General features: G+C 42.6%; 1 protein-coding gene across 2 annotated transcripts in view; it reads left to right on the top strand.

Annotated features, from left to right (window-relative positions):
* Positions 1-9,318: 9,318 nt before the first annotated feature.
* Positions 9,319-17,955, top strand: part of MYL10 (myosin light chain 10) — a 62,078-nt gene continuing 53,441 nt past the window's right edge. For both annotated transcript variants that reach the window (XM_062614947.1, XM_062614949.1), the window contains exon 1: positions 9,319-9,433. The gene's annotated coding sequence lies outside the window, so the exon portion shown is untranslated. The remainder of the gene's footprint in view (positions 9,434-17,955) is intronic.

Consider the following 17,955-nt stretch of genomic DNA (forward strand, 5'->3'; position numbering starts at 1 on the left):
AGGGAGGCAAATTCTTCCTACATTTATGATTAGAGAGTGCTTTAAGGTGCTCTGGTGAAAGGGCAAGGGGACAGTAACAGATCACATTTATCTCTGCTAGCTGGGCCCTAAAAGCGTTTCCTTACGAGACTGAGGCTTGCTCTGTCTTCAGTGGTAACTCTTTAACGAAACTGTTGCTTAAGGTAATATTTTCCAAAGCAGCCAAGAGAGTTTTCCAAATCCCTTTGAAAGGGAAGGAATCTCAGACATTACATTTAAAAAATACACCTGAACCCCCACCACGTTGGAAAACACCCGCATCAGTTTTTTCCCGTGTGAAGAGTATGAAATTACAGAGCCATCAACTAACCCAAGGAATTTAACACTCAGTGAAATCTAGAAAACAAATACCCTATAACTAGTATGTCACTAAGTGCAGAAGTTTTCCCTTTATTATAAAGATCCCCTTGGCAGACTTGCCTGATTCACTAGCCATGAAATCTTGGTCTCATCCTTTGATCTTTCTTCAGATACTACTTCATGTAAGAATAAGGCAGACTCCCTTGGCTTGCCTCCAGCAGGGAGAGACTAAGAGAGTTTCAGTGCTTCTCTGGGCTAATTAGCCACTGCAGGACCCCAGAGAGGTGTAATCCACAGTTTTTTTTCACTACATCCATTCCTGTAACAGCCTGGATCCTGGTCTTTACTTCCACACTGTGAACTGTGGGCTGACAGAGATTTCTAATCTCCAAATTTCTAATCTCCCATCAAGGCCCAGTTCGTGTAAAAGAACTGTACTACTGAGAGAGGTAAGCAGTTTCTGATGAGGTTCGTAGACTCTGAGGTATTAGATGCTGTGGAGGTACAAAGTGTTAACTTCTTTCTTCCTCTTTTAATTGCACAGTCATTCCATAGACTACACATGGATGTCTCAGGAATGGAAGAGGGAAAGGCAGAGAAACTGAGTGTGGGAAAAGCTGCATTCCATACCCTGAACCTCCACAACAGACAGTTTTTCCTGCCTCCCTCGAAGTTATTTTGCTTTCTATCTAACTCCCAAGGAAAAGACCTTGCTGACTTGGCCTGAATCCTTTTCTGTTGAGTCACCTTCTTCAGCTTCCAAACTGAAAGGCCAGTAATTGCCTGTATATGAAGATTTAGACAATTGCTGCTTTATAGCCTCAGCATGAGCTGTACATGAATTTCTCCTGTTCTATGTGAAAAGACAAGCTTAAGTGAGATTGTAAGTTAGAGAGAAAACTGTTGGATGAGCTGTTCTTCTCTTCCCATGTGGAACCAGAGCTCCAGACATCCAGGTCCCCTACTACAATATAAACCCCGATGGAATGCTGCAGTCTGAACCAGAGACTGCCCAGGAAAGCTAAGATCTGATGCCAGGTCCCAGCTGCAGTTAAGAACAGGAATGTATCTAACATCAAGCAAAGGACAACCTGGCACTCTGCCATGATCTCTTTGCACCTCTCATCCTCCATCCAGTGGATGCTTAACCCATTTGCCTTTCTCATCTTCAAGTGCTAGAGCTACTCTAGTGCTATGTTGTAGCCCAACACAAGTCTGCTCCCCACTAGCAGCATCTGTATCCTCTGGTTGTCTTACTGGGTGATCTAACAGTGCTTTCCTTCCCAGGTCTCTGCCTTTCCTTCCCATGGTCTCAAGCTCCATGGTCCCTTCCTCCTGCTAAAGCCTGATTCCTCTCGATTCTGCTCTTGTCAGCCAAGATCTGTTATTTTCAAGGGACACTCATGTAGATTTTGAACGATTTCATATAACCGCTCGAATGTCTTCTGCTGCTGCCTTGCACTGGGGCAGGCAATACTGCCATCTCCAATATGAAGCAGGAGGAAGGACGTGCTTAAGACAGTGAACAAAGAAGAGTTCCAGTTTGAATGTGTACCTGAACTTCTTTCTGCTGCATCTCCCTGGTCCTAATAAAATACATATGGCAGTTCTCTTCCTGCCCTTGGTGATATAGAAACAAGGGAGGGAGGCAGAGTGCTCTACTAGGATAATGTCAGAGTGCAGCAAGCACCAGCTGCATCAAAAGAGACAGAGAGACAAAGGGGATAATGTGGCTGCAAGGCCAGTGTCCTCACCAACGAGGGGCTGTGTCCCACAGCCCTCAGGAGAGGCAAGCAGGGCAGGCCTGGGAGTGAGAGCCAGCTTCAACCAAGAGTCAGATAATCAGTCAATTCTGTGATGATGAGGCAGGTCCAGCCTCAAGCCAGGAAGTCAATCCACAGGTCAGGATCAGGTGTAGTGAGGCTAAGCAGGGCCAGACACAACCCAGTGATCACCAGGCAGGTCCACAGTGAGGAGGCAGGTCTGAGGTCAAGCTAGGAAATTAGTCAAGGGGTCAACATCAACTAAGTTCCTGGTCAGGCACAGGCATAGCTGTGTGTGAGCTGGAGAAAGGTACTACTAACAGCTTTGCTCACATAGTGATTGAAGACCCAGGGCTGAGCTAAAGTGGGGATCCTGTGGCCATAGGTCTCTTGGAGACTTCAGGTGGGACTAGTTGGGGTCATTAAGATTTATTAGTGCTCTATAAATGCCTCTGGCTCTGATTTCCAGGTGAGCTTCAACAACTTCTCTTTTCTGTTTTTCTTTATTTTAGCTGAGCTTCAGTTGGAAGGTAGAGCCATACTGCCTTTTTCCTCTTAAGCTTCAAGTTAACAGAAAGGAGCAGTGAAAGCAGCATTATTTTTCAGCATGGTTGTAATTGCAGGATGTGCACCTATTGTGAGGATGGGAATCACAGGAGCTCCTCCATGTAAGAATCTCTTATTGTGCATGTGAGTAGATTCTCATGCTTTCCTCTAACAAGCTTCTAAGTATTTCCTGCAGAATTCCTGTGAGATTAAACATCATATAAAATGCATTTGTCTCACACAAGATATGACTTGCTTTTGAACCAGCAGCAATTGCTGGGATACAAGTAGATTTTTGTAATTGTTATTACTCTTTTTCCACTTTGTGTCCTGGATCTTGTAAGATCCCAGTCCTATCACTCATTATGCTGACAAGGTCCTGAGGCTGATGTAGAGGCTCTGTTATAATGCCACCCTTTCTGTTTACATCTCTAGTATTGGCATGTTTATTGTAGATGTCTGTTAAGAGATACTGTTTTTTTCCATGCTTATATGGAAAACAAGAGCAGGAGCCAGAGTTGGAGGGGAGTAGTACAAAGTAACACAGGGAAATGAGAAAAAGCAATTATCTTTGCTCTATATGCATCTTTCTGACAAAGGGCCTGACATTTCCATGGGGCACAGAGGTTTGCTTCTAGCTTCTTATGGACACATAACATTTGGCTTCATACAGCCTTTCCCCAAATACAGACCGAATACACTCATGAAAGAGTCTATTTCTGAGGGAGCAGGCACCCTGTTTGGAGAGTGGATAACTTTCCAGAGCTGATGTATGTATTAGTCATCCTTGCTGGTTCATTGCTGATCTGAAAGACAGAGGTTAAATAATTGCGAAAGCAAAGCTGATGTCATCATGGCGCCTGACTGGAGCTGCTCCTTGGGAACTGCTGAGAGATGCATCTGCTTTGCTCTTGCCCAGCAAAAGGGATCACCCTGAGCAGTGGTTCTCAACCTGTTCTCAGTCCAATGCACGATGTCTGTGTGGCTGAGTCACTCCCACCTTCCTGAGTTGCTCACTGATGAGCATCACGGAAAGGTGAACTGTGGACATTTTCCCCTTGCTGTCCTCCTTTCCCTGCTTCCCCCATATGTCTCCCAGTCTGAAGGGGTCCTGGAGGCTTTTACAAGTCAGATGCATGCATGTACATTTACAAGGGCCTCCTTTATGCGCTGTGTCATGTGTGCATGCCCCAGCACACAAATCAGGATCTGTTTTGTTGTGTGCCTAAATAGAGAGGTTTCTTGTACAGCCCTGTTTTACTGACCATACCATGTGTATGTCATATGTAAGTTAGGCATATATCATATAACCTTGTGTATGTATATGGGGCTCTTCTACTTACTGTTAAACATTGAGAATATGACTTTGCTCTGTATAAGACATAAAAAATACAGACAGACTCTGCCCCAAAGAGTTTGTACTCTAAACGTCAGACGGAGAAAAGACAGCATGTGCTGTGGTGAGGAAGATTTCTGATGTGTTTGTAATTTAAATAGGAAAAAAACCTGAACTTGCTTCACAGGAAAAGTGTATGTGCCTGTTTGTTTGTAAGAGGAATTTAGAAAATCAAAAAATAACAGTTTTATGACAGTCTGCTGGGGGAGAGGTTTCTCTTAACACCTGCACAGGGGCTCAGGAGAAGGAAATGGGTGTACATGCCTGTGTGGTCTACAGCGTCTATGCCTATTGTTCTTCTGTTCTTTGAGTGAAACTTAGCTCTGGTTTCTAAGAGCACAACTTGTAGCTGACATCAGGACTGGCTTTATTGGCACATGTGCGAATCCTTTTCACTCCTTGAGCTCTTCTCTGTGGCTCTGTTGCATTTGCCTGCCTCTGTCTAATCCCTATCTTGCGTTGTGTTTTATGCTTTTAATGAGAAGGGATAGACAGCAAAGCAAAACTTCCATTATAGATCATAGAAGAGGAGCTCTTTATTTCTGTGTTTCATGTGATGCCATGAAAACAGTCAGCAATCTTAGAGCTCTGAAGTATCCCCAGCACCTTTGCTGGTGCCAGCTGACATTATATAGCGCATACCCCTTGCATTGTTCTGCATCCTCACAGTGATGGGCAGGCTGTGGAATCAGAAGTTAGTGCAAGGGGCACAATTTATCCTGTTTTAGGTGCACTCCTTAAACCCTGACTAGAACTTGTCAGCGTTTTTATTATACAAAAATACGTTTGTGTGTTAAAAAAATGGAGTGTTGGGTGTGGGTATGTGCAAACACTAAACAGGAAACATAACCATATGAAGCTTCCTGAAGCCTTATATTAAAATACCAGAGGCATTTGACTCCAAAGCATTGGACTGAAGAGGTATGTGGAAAACCCTTGGTCCACCTTGCTGCTAAAGACAGAAACTTCTCAAGGGTTTATTTCAAAGTGGTCAAGCCCACAGAGGTAAGCAGGGAAGTTCTGTGGGTTACACCATCTTAATGAGAGACTGACAGAGCTGGAGAGTCCCTTGTGATATTGTAGGGCTATCATGCCACTCAGGTAGCAGTTTCAGGGTACTGGAGTCTGTTAGATGTTTGAATTCCCTTAGTGGTGTCTGACTTGTCAACTCTAAACTTCAGGAGACAGCTAAGCACCAGCTTGTCCAAGCCATCTTCACCACCTGCATGCTATGGTTTTACTGCAAAAGAGAGACATGGTTTCTCTGGCTGAAACTTATACCATGTCTCTAGTGGAAGTGTGAACACAACTAGGTCAGTTTCTGTGGCACAGCATCCTGAAGTCATGTATATATAATGACTCCAGACCAATTGTACCGGAAATTGAATAGTAATTACAGGAACAGCATCCTTGTCACATGGATGGGAGTAAAAATGTGTAGCGATAAAGCCAGAACACAAGGCAGGTCTCCTGACCCACTGATACTGGAATTCATCAGGGACTGTAGTGATAGGACAAGGGCTGAGGGGTTTGAACTTAAACAAGGGAAGCTCAGGTTAGATGTAAGGAAGAAGTTTCTCCCAGTGAGGGTGGCGAGGCACTGGAACAGGTTGTCCAAAGAAGTAGTAAATGCCCCATTCCTGGCATTGTTCAAGGCCAGGTTGGACAGAGACTGTGGGAAGCTTATGGTTACAGTCCGTCTTCCATCTGCCTGGGACAGAGCAGTGGCTATAGAGGTGGAACTAAACCTGTCCCCAGTTTAACCTGGCAGTTGTACTTAAGTTGTTCGCTCTCTGTTGATTACTGAGAATAACCCAAGTGGGCTTTGCAGCTGAGATTAGCTAGAGCACAGTGCTGCTCTGACCACTGCCTCTCTTCTGCCTCCAAAGCAGGATGATCACCTCTCTTGCAAATAACTACATGATTAAGGGAAGGATGTCCTTTTTGAATGGGTGATTTAAAGGAATGCCATTTTCCTTAGCAAATCATGTATTTTTTTCCTCCTCATGTTCACATCCACTACCTCTAAATATACAGTTTAGTCCTGTAAACTTCAATTTGTTACTGAAAATAGTACTTACGGTCAGTTTTGATAATTTTTCAATAAATTTTAAAAGCAAGTCATAATACTCTTTACATGAATAACTGAAATTAACCTTCACTTGGGCCTTAATTTGAAGTTCAAACTTTACATAATCAATATTTTGTGGTCTTCTGCAATCTGTTCAAGTCTGTTTATCCAAGGAAGTTATTTGTTCCCCTTCTGCATTTGAGGTAGAAATGGGCATAATTAATTCCACACACTATAAGAAATTGAAAGAACGAAGACTCTGAAGATAGAGGAATATGCCATGTCCAACTACACCACTTGTGAAGTACCTGCACACTCTACTTAATTTTTTAGTGTATAATACACACACTCTTTTCTCAGCAAACTCTCCATATTCAGCTTTTGGTAAAGTTTTACCTCTTTACAGCAATGGCTGTAAAGTCTGATTTGATTTTTTCCCTTGCTCAGCGACAGTGATTGTATAAGGTGAAGATAGTCATATTTGCTGAGATCTAATATGAGAGCAGATGTATGGGACTGAATAAAGTGCATTGGTTTTGTCATGATGTGTTTTTTGGATGAGCTACACTTACAACCAAGTAATTTGCTATCAGTATTTCATTGTAATTTATTCTCTAAAGAATTCATCATGTCATAAACTTCAGTAGGTACAAGATCAGTTCATTCTAATTTTAAGATTGTATCATAAGAAACATTTAGCACGTTGTGAAATAAATTCAAGCAGCATTTAATCACCGTGAGTCTGTCATGCTCATCTTTGTCAACCTTAACAAACTTAGAAACTGCAACTGGGCAATTCTCAGCTAATGTAAAAAGTAACATCTAATAGCTTTCAACTGCAAGTCAGACAGATAATCGTCTTGTGGGGACATGCCTCAACATTTCTGTGCATTGAAGGTTGACAAAATGATAAAGCTTCCGCAATTCTGAAGCTCCTGGCAGCTGAGGAGAAGTGATTGAGAACTTTGGTTACACAACCCTGAAGATCAAATGATTATTTGATCAAACACTTATTTATAAAATGCTGCGTTTTACAGAAGATGAGGATGCTCATTTTGCTTCCAGCTAATTGCCCAGCTCATTTGCTTGTAATTTATAGACAGTGATGCTTCCAAAAGTTAACATCAGTCTTATTAGCTGAATGTGAATAACCAAGCTCAGACCACTGGACTCTTTTCATACGTCTTACATTCTCAGATATTCTCATACAGTTTCACTGTATTGCCTTGCAATAACAATAAACCAGACTTGCTCGTTACTGTTTGGCTGAGGGGGAAAATGACTATCAAGAACACTTCATTATTTCCATGGCTTAAAAGTTTGTACATGCAGAGTGATGCCAGTGCAAATCATCTAAAGTTATTCAAACTTATTTTTGCATGTTTAGTTGCTGGTTTTGTTTAAAATTTGTAATCAAATTTTTGTGGAAAACAGAAGTTCTTGTTTATGAGGGGATGGAATTTGATCTTGTACAAAGTGGGCTGAAGATATAAAACAGTCTGCTTCAAATATAGTTCCAGTGAAGTCAGTCAGCAGCATCCCTGTGGGAGTGAGTACCCGCATTAAGTCTCCAAGTTTGTTCTCAGTTCTCTGCCTCGCTGTGGCAGAATCTCCAAGCAGTGAGCTCAGTGTAGGAGTTTGCTCCATTCTCCCTCAGTTCTCCTGTGAAATTATAATTAGATTTTTGTGCTAAACTCAAATGCAACCATTTCCCTTTTGGTTTCCACAATACACTTTGGATTCCACCTTTTAGAAGCTCGGCACACCAGCAATGCAGTATAGTTTTTAATGAGTAACAGATCAGTGGCTCTGCCAAGCTTGGATAGAAATTTCTAAAAAGGTCTGGGAAGACCTTTTTCTAGAAACTTCCCCCCATGCTCACTTCTGTTTCAAGGTTTTGTGCTATATGTAGCACTGTAACTTCGTTTTCCTTTGAGGAGGAGTTTGAACAAGGGATCCCTTAGGTCCCTTCTAACCCAAGTGCCATGATTCTTTTCACTGATCTTGTGCAGTGAAAGCCATTAGTACCTGTACATGGCTTAATGAAACTTTCTATCTCTTACAAGGGCTCTAGCTGAACAGAAAGTTGAGTCCTCAGTTTAGATTTCTTGTTTAGCTTGTTGCTTCCCAAGGGCTGAAGATAAAATTGAAGCCGAGTATGCAAGACTTCTGCCACTGCAGTGAGTTGGGCCAACAGCTTTCCTTCTGGTCACCTGTGGGGAAACTAAACTAAGACCCAGAGGGACCTTCGCTTGTTCTTTGTCTACTGGATTTGGGTTGCTGGACTGGTTTGATTTTGCACAGGCTTCCGATCTTTTGGGAGAGCTGGATCTGGGTGAGCTCAGGTGCACAATCAGGTGTAGTGTTGTATCATGCACATCTAAGCAGATATATGGGCTTGTGTGGTTTTTAGCTCTTGCAGCTGGTACAAATCAAAGGATAGTAAAAGTAAACTGCAAACAGGCAGCTGTGTGAACCCAAAGTGTTTGAAATGGGGCAAACTGGGTGTGGGGAGAGACATATAAAATGGGGGGAAATGTAATTTTCAGAGCTGTGCAAGAGAGGCAGAGAAACCCCTTGGGGGCAGGGGTAAAGTCATCATTGCATTAAGCGAGTAGTCTGTTGTGATTGTTCTCTGATGTGAAATAGAGTGCAAAATGATGAGACTTTTTTTTCCTTTAATTTATTGGAAATGTGAATGACTCAGCCCTTGCTTTAACTTATTTTGTATCTGCTTTAGTTGGAGTGTGCTCAGAATAAACAGGGCTTTCTGTTTCCATACGCCGGTAGATTTTGCTTCTTGCCTCACTGTTTTTCCTTTTTCTGGAAGTAGAAGCTTGACTGAGAAGTAGCCATATAACATTTCTGGTATCAAGCATTCTAAATTCATTCCTTTTAAGCCAGGGATAATGAAACCCCAGAACCCTTGAGTCACTCAGAAGGTTCTGACTGTGAGAATTGTATCCAGGCTTTTCTTCCCAGCCCCCTCTTGGATGTTATCAGAAGGGCAACCTTGAACCCAAAACACCAAACCCACCATTCCCTCTTGCTAGCCTTCTGTCTGATTGCCCGCCAAAGGCCATAGCTGTTTGCAGGCTAACATCTGAAAGGGCTTGATTTGTGAATAAGCAGCGCATTGTGGTCAGCTGTGAGCCAGACTTCAGCATTCATGAAGGATGAGGAAGGTGGGTGACTCACGTGGTTCAGACAGATGGAAGGCGACCTCTGGGCCGGCCCTTGCTGCCCAGTTAAATGTAATCTTGAGGCTGAACAAGCTGAACAACTCCAGCAAGTCTGTGTCCAGTTCTGATTTTTGGGGTGAGAAATCAGATGACATGCAGCTTAAGGCTGAGTTTGTGTTTAATTAGGGGATTATCTCAAATCTGAAATGGAGTCGCTTTGAAGTGTGTGAACCAAAGCTAGATAAAGACTCCCACAAACCCCTACAAACTGGAAATTCATAGCTTTCACCCTGTATTTATTTGCTGTGGCTCAGTTGGAGGTGAAAGGTACAGCTCAGCTGCCACAGCTGGACTTCTTTCTGGTCCACATTTCTTCCCGTAGGCTGCTCTAATTTGTTTGTTGAGCCGATCATCTGAGATCAGATTGGCTGGAGCTGGAATGGCTCCGCTCCCTTAGCAAACACGCAGGGTCTGAGAGGTGTCTGGCTGCGTGTAATGAAATGAGCTGACTGGCACTTTAGCATTCCCCTGTGTAGGAGCGTCTTAGGAGTAAGACACTTAATTATTATTAACATTCTAATTGGGCTGTGTGAGCGCGGGGCTGTGCTGCCTGGCTTGCAGTCAGTGAAGAGCCACATTACACACTTTCCAAACTGGCTCCCTCTGAATCAAGCAGAGCCCAGTGTCTTCTAAAATCCATATCTCAACCTTCAGCTGTTTTCAGTAGCAACCCCCAAAACAGTCTAAATGTGAAGGGTGGGGGGGAAGTAACTATTAAGGAAACAGTAACAGGACAAGAACAACTTGGCAAGGTTTGCAGATCAGAATGGTAAGAATTGTTCTCTCGAAGCAATATCTGCAGTACAACATGTCCTGGATGCGCTATGCCAGCATACAGAGATGTCTCTCTTAATGGGAGACATTAGGTGTTTAAATCAAGAACGTTTTTCCACAACGCAAGTGCTGTCAGGTGACGGCTGAGCCTCTGCTCCCAGCACCTACTTCTTGTTGGAGGCTTGCCACCTAGTGTTGTAAATCGGAACTGCTCCTCGCTGCCTCTGCCTCTGCCCCGACTCGGGGCTGGGAGAGCAGCTTGTGAAGAGATTGTTTATTTAACATAAGCAGCAGTTACTACATGCATCGACTGTTTAGCTCTTCGCTTTTGCAAAGAACAATATTTGCTTTGCCACAGCAGCAAGACTTGTTGTTCCAGTGAGACATGCTGCTCCCACTGACAAACGGCATCAGAACGGAGGGTTTGTTGTAATAACGTCCCTTCGCCCTGCCTCGGCGGCATGAAGCAGCCTGAAACTGAATGACTGCAGTTTATGGCACAGGCCACTCTTCTTGCAAAGTTGCACTTTGGAAAACCAGAAAAGAAATGGGCAGTTTAAAACAGCTTCCTTTGTGCTCAGACCATCTCTCTGAAAGACATAATCTGAATATGCAACTGTGTTTACTGCTCTTTCTGCTGAGTTGTAGTAAAAACAGAAGCAAGATTCTTAGCTTCCTGTATCTGCACTGAATTTAGCACTAACATTAAAATCATCTTATCCTTTCATGCTATAGGGATGATTGCTACTACCTTTACCCTTAAGAACAGTATCTCACACTGAGTTGTTTCTACAGAAATTGGTGAGACTTAACTGTCCTTATAATCAAGTTTAGGGTGCCAGAGCCCAGCCTGAGCTTATCTTGCTACAGGAGTTATCTTTGCTTTGGCAGAGCCAATTTTCTCCCTATATATTGCACAAAATACTTGATCTCAGACTCTGAACGGTGCTGAGCAGCTGCAGTTCCCACCAAAGGCAGTGATTGAATATGCTCCATCAGTCCAGGGTCTGCTCATCATGTTTATTTGACAGGCAATAACCTTTTTATTGAACCCAGCACATTACACTGATGATCCACCCTTCTGCAAATATGATTGCAATAATCACTTGGTATTTATTTAACAGCCAATTTCAGTCTTTTGGGAAAGAGTCAATTGACATAGTTCCAAATTAAAATTAATACATTTTTGTAATGGTTATTTAATAAAGGCCAATGTAGGGGAGTTGCCTCCTGGAGAGAGGTGAGGATGGGAGACCAGGCATCTGTGTGTAATACTGGATTCTGCCACTGACTTACTTAATGACCTTGGGCAACTCACCCACTACATCTTTTTAGTTATTCCCTTTTAAAATGGGTCTAATAGTACCCTGGTGCCACAGAGCTTAATTACTCTTTGTAAAGGATTTTGACCTCTCCAGCAAGGAACTGTATGAGTTATGCTATAGCCAGCCTGTTGACCCTGAATGAAGGAGGTATGCAGCTGTTTGTCTAGAGGAGTGTCTAGTTAGACATACATTTTAGGCCAATGAAGTATCTTTCATTTAAGATGAAAGAACACCTTCTTCCTCCTACGGTCTCTACCAAATGTCAGACCTTCCTATTGCTTTTAAGTGCAAAGTCTCATTTTCTCTGACTCTGTGTATCCAGGAGCCAGGCCAGCTCCCCTTGATATTGATTTCATTGGCCAATTGACGACACATGTAGGGGTTTTTTCCTAATGCCTTGCTTGGGCTTTCCTCATGTGATAGTATCAGACTTTGACTCCTTCTCCTGTTCCTTTCCTCTCCCTCTCCCACTCCTGCTTAGGAATATAAAGCACTTCAGAAATGGGACTAGGTTTGTAATAAGTTACTTTAATTGGATTTTTCTTTTGGTATTGGTATGCACAGGTTATCTTTAAATGATTTACTGATGTACTGCCAAGCACTGCTCATTTAACTTCCTTCCTGCTCTCTTTGTGTATGGATTCCTCTAATGATACTGGCAAACAGTCTTTAAGAGAGTGCAATGCATTTCTGCACTGAAAATCCCAAATGGAAAGCTAGAAGACGCAGCCATTTTAGAGATGTCATGTCCCAGCCTTGTATGCTTTGGCACTCTGTCTCCAATGGCCTTTTTGGGGACTCAAGCACCTTGCAGGGTGAGGCACTCACCCCCCTCAAAAGTCTCAGAGCGGTAAAGGGGAGCGCTTGCTCCTTTCCATTTGCTTCTTTTCCCTTTTTTTGGTCTTTTTTTTTTCCTGCTTCTGATCGTTGAGCCACTGCGACGTGAATTTATGTGTGTAATCATCTGTGTTGTAATTGGCAGCCTGGCATATGAGTCACTAACCAAATTAACTGAAGTTTCCTTTGGGGAAAAATGTAATCAGTTACTACACTCAGATACATTGCAACAAATTAACTCTTGCTGTTTGCATGGGTTTAAGCTTTGCTGGCTGGTGGTGGCCTTCCCCAAAACAAATGGGGAACGGGGCCGGCAGCAGGGAAGGGTTAAAAGCCCAAGGGATGGAGATACCCTGAAGCGTCTTTCTCAATTGCTCCTGGAAAGTCACTTGCAATATGCTCTAGCCTAAGAGTTCAAAAATCAGTTCAAATGGTAAACAGGCAATATTATAAGGTTGACTTTAAAATTGGTAAGATGGAAAAATACATGTTTTGCTTGTTTGGGACATTTAGCACTTTAGTGCTCCACCATGAGAGCTGGTGCTTGAACCCAAATGATTAGATCTCTACTCTCTGTGGGAAAGAGAGATGAGATATTCATAGAATCACATGATTCAAGAAGCTGGGGCTTTAAGAAAAAAATCCACTATTGCAGAACTAAGAATTAACTGGTTGGAGTCAGCAGCACAACACTTGATTGTTGTTTTTCTGTACTGAAATTCAGAGCCCAAATCTAAGTGGCACTATGGAAATAATTGATAAGTTTTTGTTTTGCTGGCTGAATCAAAAGGTTAGTAAAAACTGTTTTAAGTAAAATTACATATTTTGAGCTAAAATGAAGCCCCTATTCTCAAACTCTTTTGCATTAGAAAAATTCAGAAGCTTTATTTTACGATACCTTCATCTCTGTAACTGTTTCTTCCCAAAGCCTGGTGAACAGTTCCTGTTGGGCTTGAGCTGCAATTGTCAGAAAACAAAATATTCTACTAAACAAGTCACAATGACTGACCTGTGAGGTCCTAGTCCAGTGGAAGACTCAAGCCTTTTAAGTGATAGTTGCTGCTCAGTAGTCTCAGGGGCTCAAAAATATTGGTGTCAGTCTCCTTAATTCTAATTTCTGAAGCTTTAGGATCTAGTATTTTTTGCCTTTTTTACTGCCTGAGGAGCATCACACTTCTGCTTCTTGCTGAAATATTGGTAGGGGGTAGGTACCTTGATCAGTATGAAGTATGCAGCAATGCAACAAGAAAGGAGGTAAATGGTGGCCAAGGGATCAAGACAGGTTCTAGGAGGACCTCACAGCCTGTGTTGGGGGAAGTCCAACTGCAGCTTCCTGGACAACTAAAGTTTTGTGATGTCTTTTGTGTAGAACTAAACTTGGTCAGTGAAAAATGCTGTATGGTGCCTAGTGGAAGAGAGAAGAGGAAGGCTGTTTGAAACAGATAACTATGGTCTATGTCGGGCACAATCTGTAATTGAGGCATAAAGCCACAGTGTGGATCAGAGAATGCACCGCAACTGCTGGAGGTCTCACCAGAACTAACAATTTTTGGTCCATTCTTTCTCCCACTGAAGTCAGCTGGTGCAGCACAGCTGAAGTTATGGCATCTGCTTTTAGTTTAACCCTAAACTGCCTCCAGAAAGACTCTGACAAGGTGTGGGGTTCCCCTCCCCCCCCCCCCTTCTTTCCTTCTTCCTTGGTGCTTCTGCAAAAAATACAGCACAAGTGTTTTAGTACCACTGTGATTCTTTGCATGACTCTGACTACACCACTATTTCCTTTCTCTCTTCAATTTTTTTTTCTCCATATATTTATTTTAATAACTAGAACAATCTATTTTTGCAGTTGGAAGAATGCAAAATTCAATTTATCTCGCAGAACACCTAAAATTAATTCCTGCAGAAGGGGGGTGGTGGAAGATTTAGGTCCTGACTGTAAGCTTTTGACTGGAGTCATTTGTCATTTCGCTTCACGGACTGGAGCAATGAAGGTTTTATAGTGTGAGCCCTTAGAGTGACAAAGCTGCGTGTGATTTCACACTGCTGTGTTAGGGTTTCTTTTTCCAGGCGTATACAAATTCATGTCTGCTTAAGACTGATGGAGAGTGGAGTTGGATTGGACACAGTCCTACTGTTTTGGTTTATACTCGATGTGAAATTAGCTCTTCCATGCTGAGGATGAGCATGAGGAACCTGGATCACTTCTGGTCTGCCAGTGACTATATGTGGATACAGTCATTGGACATACATGTGACGGTGTGTATGATGCTGGATTTGATGAAGCCAAACTGAGGATACATCACAGTCTTTGAAGGTACTGTATGGGATCACATGCCTGAATAATCCTTTGAAGGCATTAGGTTGCTCACTGCCTCTTACTGATCAGTTAAATGATCAGGGGCAAAGAAAAGCCTGTAATGGAGTCTGTGAAGTCTGGCTTTAGTGATGAGGTGGAAACACAGGGCTGGGCATATCTTTAGGGTAGGTGCTACCTGAAATCCCCTCTTACAGAAACCTTGGAAGAACTAGGTATCAAGGGCTAGTTGCCTATTTCAGCTGAAGCAAAACTTTCCTGAAATGCCTTTTCAATGGAAAATGACATGCAGAGAGCAGTGAAGGCTCTGATTGTGAGGATACTTTGTCGCTGATGAAGGAGTGGAGGAAGCAAATTCCTGCTTGTCAACACCCCCTTTTCCAAGGTTATTTATCTTCCTGTCTGTTGCTGAGAGCTCTTGGATCCAAATGAACTGAATTAGTTCACACCTGCCATATAATACTGTAATAAGTGAGTGGGCTTCTCTACCAAGAACTATGTATTTCAGGGGGGGATGCGAATCTGTGCTGTTCTGTCAGTGAAGAAGGCAGGGTAGCAGGGCTGGGTCAGGCCTACCTCCTGCCATACTTTGCAGAGTCAGAGCTCCAGGGTGTATTCAGAGACACCTTTCTTCTATGTCCCTTCACAAAGTGCAGGGGAGGCAGAACAGCAGCCAGGCTTGTCTCTTAACATCCCGCTGATGCATGCCTTTCCTCCAACAGTGGTTGTTGGGCTGGCCCTCATCATGTCACTGGAAAACCACGTAGCACCCAAACCCTCTCGCTTCAACTTAATGCAGTGAAAGGAATGGAGTAAGAGCTGAGAAGCAACAAGGAGATGTTTGGAAAATGCTCTTTTACAAACACAGCCTCTGCTGTGTTGCATCTTTCAGCCTGCTATGGGTGCTTGCTTGTTGGGATGCATGTGATGCCTTGGAGTGTCAAGGGGAGAGGACTATGGCATTTGATCTTGCCCGAAGTGGCTGCAGTAGCTCTGGTTCCTCAGCCTCTCATTGCTGTGTTATTAATATTATGCTATAGCTGCAGAAGGGTCTTTGAAACATGCATTATCATTGATGCAAGACTAAATTTGCACTTGGAGTGGTATAAATAGTGCATAAATATCCTTCTTGCTGTCTGCACTGAGGTAAGTTTTGTCTCCAGAGCTTCCACTGGCTTTATTGCCTTTTATTTTTCGCCTTCACAATACTGAATTGAGTGACGTTATCTTGGCACTTTCTGTGTCTTGCCAAAAGAACAAACTCAAAATAGCTTTCTGGGGTGCATTTTGGATGGGTTTTTTTCTTTTTTTTTCTATGCCATTGAAAGAAGAGTTTTGTTTTTTTTTTTAGAGAATATGGTTTATTTTGCCCACTTTCATCCTGAGTTTATACATGGGCCATTAGCTGCCAGCTGAGTGGTAAACACATAAATAGTGGTGGTACTGCCTACATCTTAGATCCACTTTCACCCCTCCAAAAACTTTTCCCTTCTCCCTGGCTGTGGTTATGAACTGCAAAACTCACTTAAGCCTTTTTCACCAGCAGAATTAACTTCCGTTAATGCTATGAGTGCTCCAGGCAAAAGACCAGTAGTCTGTTACATCTCCTCTGAGATGCCGATTCCACGGTGTTGAACAGGTTGAATGGCAAAGCAGTCATTTAAAAACCTCTTTGAAGGTCATTTACCAAGAAAGGGGTGTTTTGTAGCCGAGCTGGTGAAGTAGAAAGTTTCATTTTGGATCCCAGGTGCTTAGGAGTCTTTTGGAATGAAGCTGGAAAAAGCAATCTCTGGTTTTCCTCACCTACATCTCTTTTGGTAGGAACTTTTTCCTTCAGAAAAGGCTATTGGTGGGCTATGCTGGAGGCATGGCATGGAAAATGTAGCTCTTGATCTCCCTGAGCTCTAACCCTCTGTGAACGAAATGGGAGATAACACTACTTCCTTGTTATGCCCTTTGAGTGGGAGACCTGATTTCAAACAGGAGCGTAAAGTATAATACAAATGTAAAATGTAAATAAGCCTCAGGGTCTTATAATCCCTTGTTCATGTAATTCCAGGTTAACTAGTATTGGTGAAGTGACTACAGTCTCGTACTCCACTTTTGTAGGTCATGTTCATATGCAGGTTGCATTGAATTTCTGCATAGTTACAAGATCTCGAGGAATAGCCAGAGCCCATTTTACTTAGTAACAGAGCAGGTTGTGAACAGGTCTGTTGTTGAAGCATTTATTGTTTTTCAACTTAAGTTATGGTTTCACATAAATAATATATGTAGCTAGTCAATGCTTGGGAAATGCATTCTTTTCCTTGTGAAATATTTATGGACGTCAGTGCCTACTAAGTACCCAGTCAATTTTGAGAACACAGCTCTAGTAAGAAGGTTTAGTTGCCTTTATAGTCTTGGCCAGAGACTGGCAGGGTAGGACAGACCTGTTAGCTGAAAGAGACTGGAAATCTGCCATTTTATCAATTGATTTCCTTCCTCCTTCCCCTCTGTATGTGGGATCTGTCCCACATGGATTTTGAAGATGGATTTTATGTTGATGCAGGTTTCTGTACTGACAGAAAATACAGTGGAATCCTCTACATCAGTGGGGACAGGTACAGTATGAACTGGTAAAAAAGGTAATTCATACTGCAACTGAAATCTGTTGGGATTTTCACTTGTCAATCAAAATTATCTGAGTATTTTGTGTAACACATTATAGCCTCCAAAATATTGTCACTATTCATATATGGTGCAGTTTTGCCCAGTGTAGAATTCCTGTATTTGGCTTCTGCATTTCTCAAGTCTTTGGGGTAGAAATGAGAATTAATCCAGCCCTGGGTTTACTGGCAGGGTAATTCAATGTGGCATGCTCCCTTTGACTTTCATAGCCCAATAAGAGCTTTTCCTATGTAAGAACTGTTATGATTTAAGACAAAGAAATCATAAGCTCAGTCTTTTCCTTAGATAATATTTCAGTCTTCAGAGTCACTGTTGGAAATCGTATCCGTTTTGTCGCAGGGCTCTGTCCTGCTCTTTGCCTGGATGACAAGTTTTGAAATGAATGTGCACACCTGAATTATTTTCTCTTTAGGAATGCCATTTGCTGAACTTGAAACAGCCACTTTCTGCGCAGTGGTGGGTGAACATTTTGAACCAGGCTTTACATAGGCAACCAGGCAGGAGTAGAGATAGCTGAAAATCATCCATGATGAAGTTCAAGCCTCAAGAGCCCACCCTGAATTCAAGAGCTTGCAAATCTCTTTGAACTGACTCAAGTCATCTTCATAATTTAAATAAGAATAGTAATTTTTTTGTCCAGTTCTGACTCCTACAGGCTGCAAAGAGACAGCGCTTACA

This window comes from Pezoporus occidentalis, unplaced genomic scaffold (assembly GCF_034315485.1).
Source record: "Pezoporus occidentalis ecotype Australia unplaced genomic scaffold, CSIRO_AGI_Poc_V1 ctg179, whole genome shotgun sequence".
Lineage (NCBI taxonomy): Eukaryota > Metazoa > Chordata > Aves > Psittaciformes > Psittacidae > Pezoporus > Pezoporus occidentalis.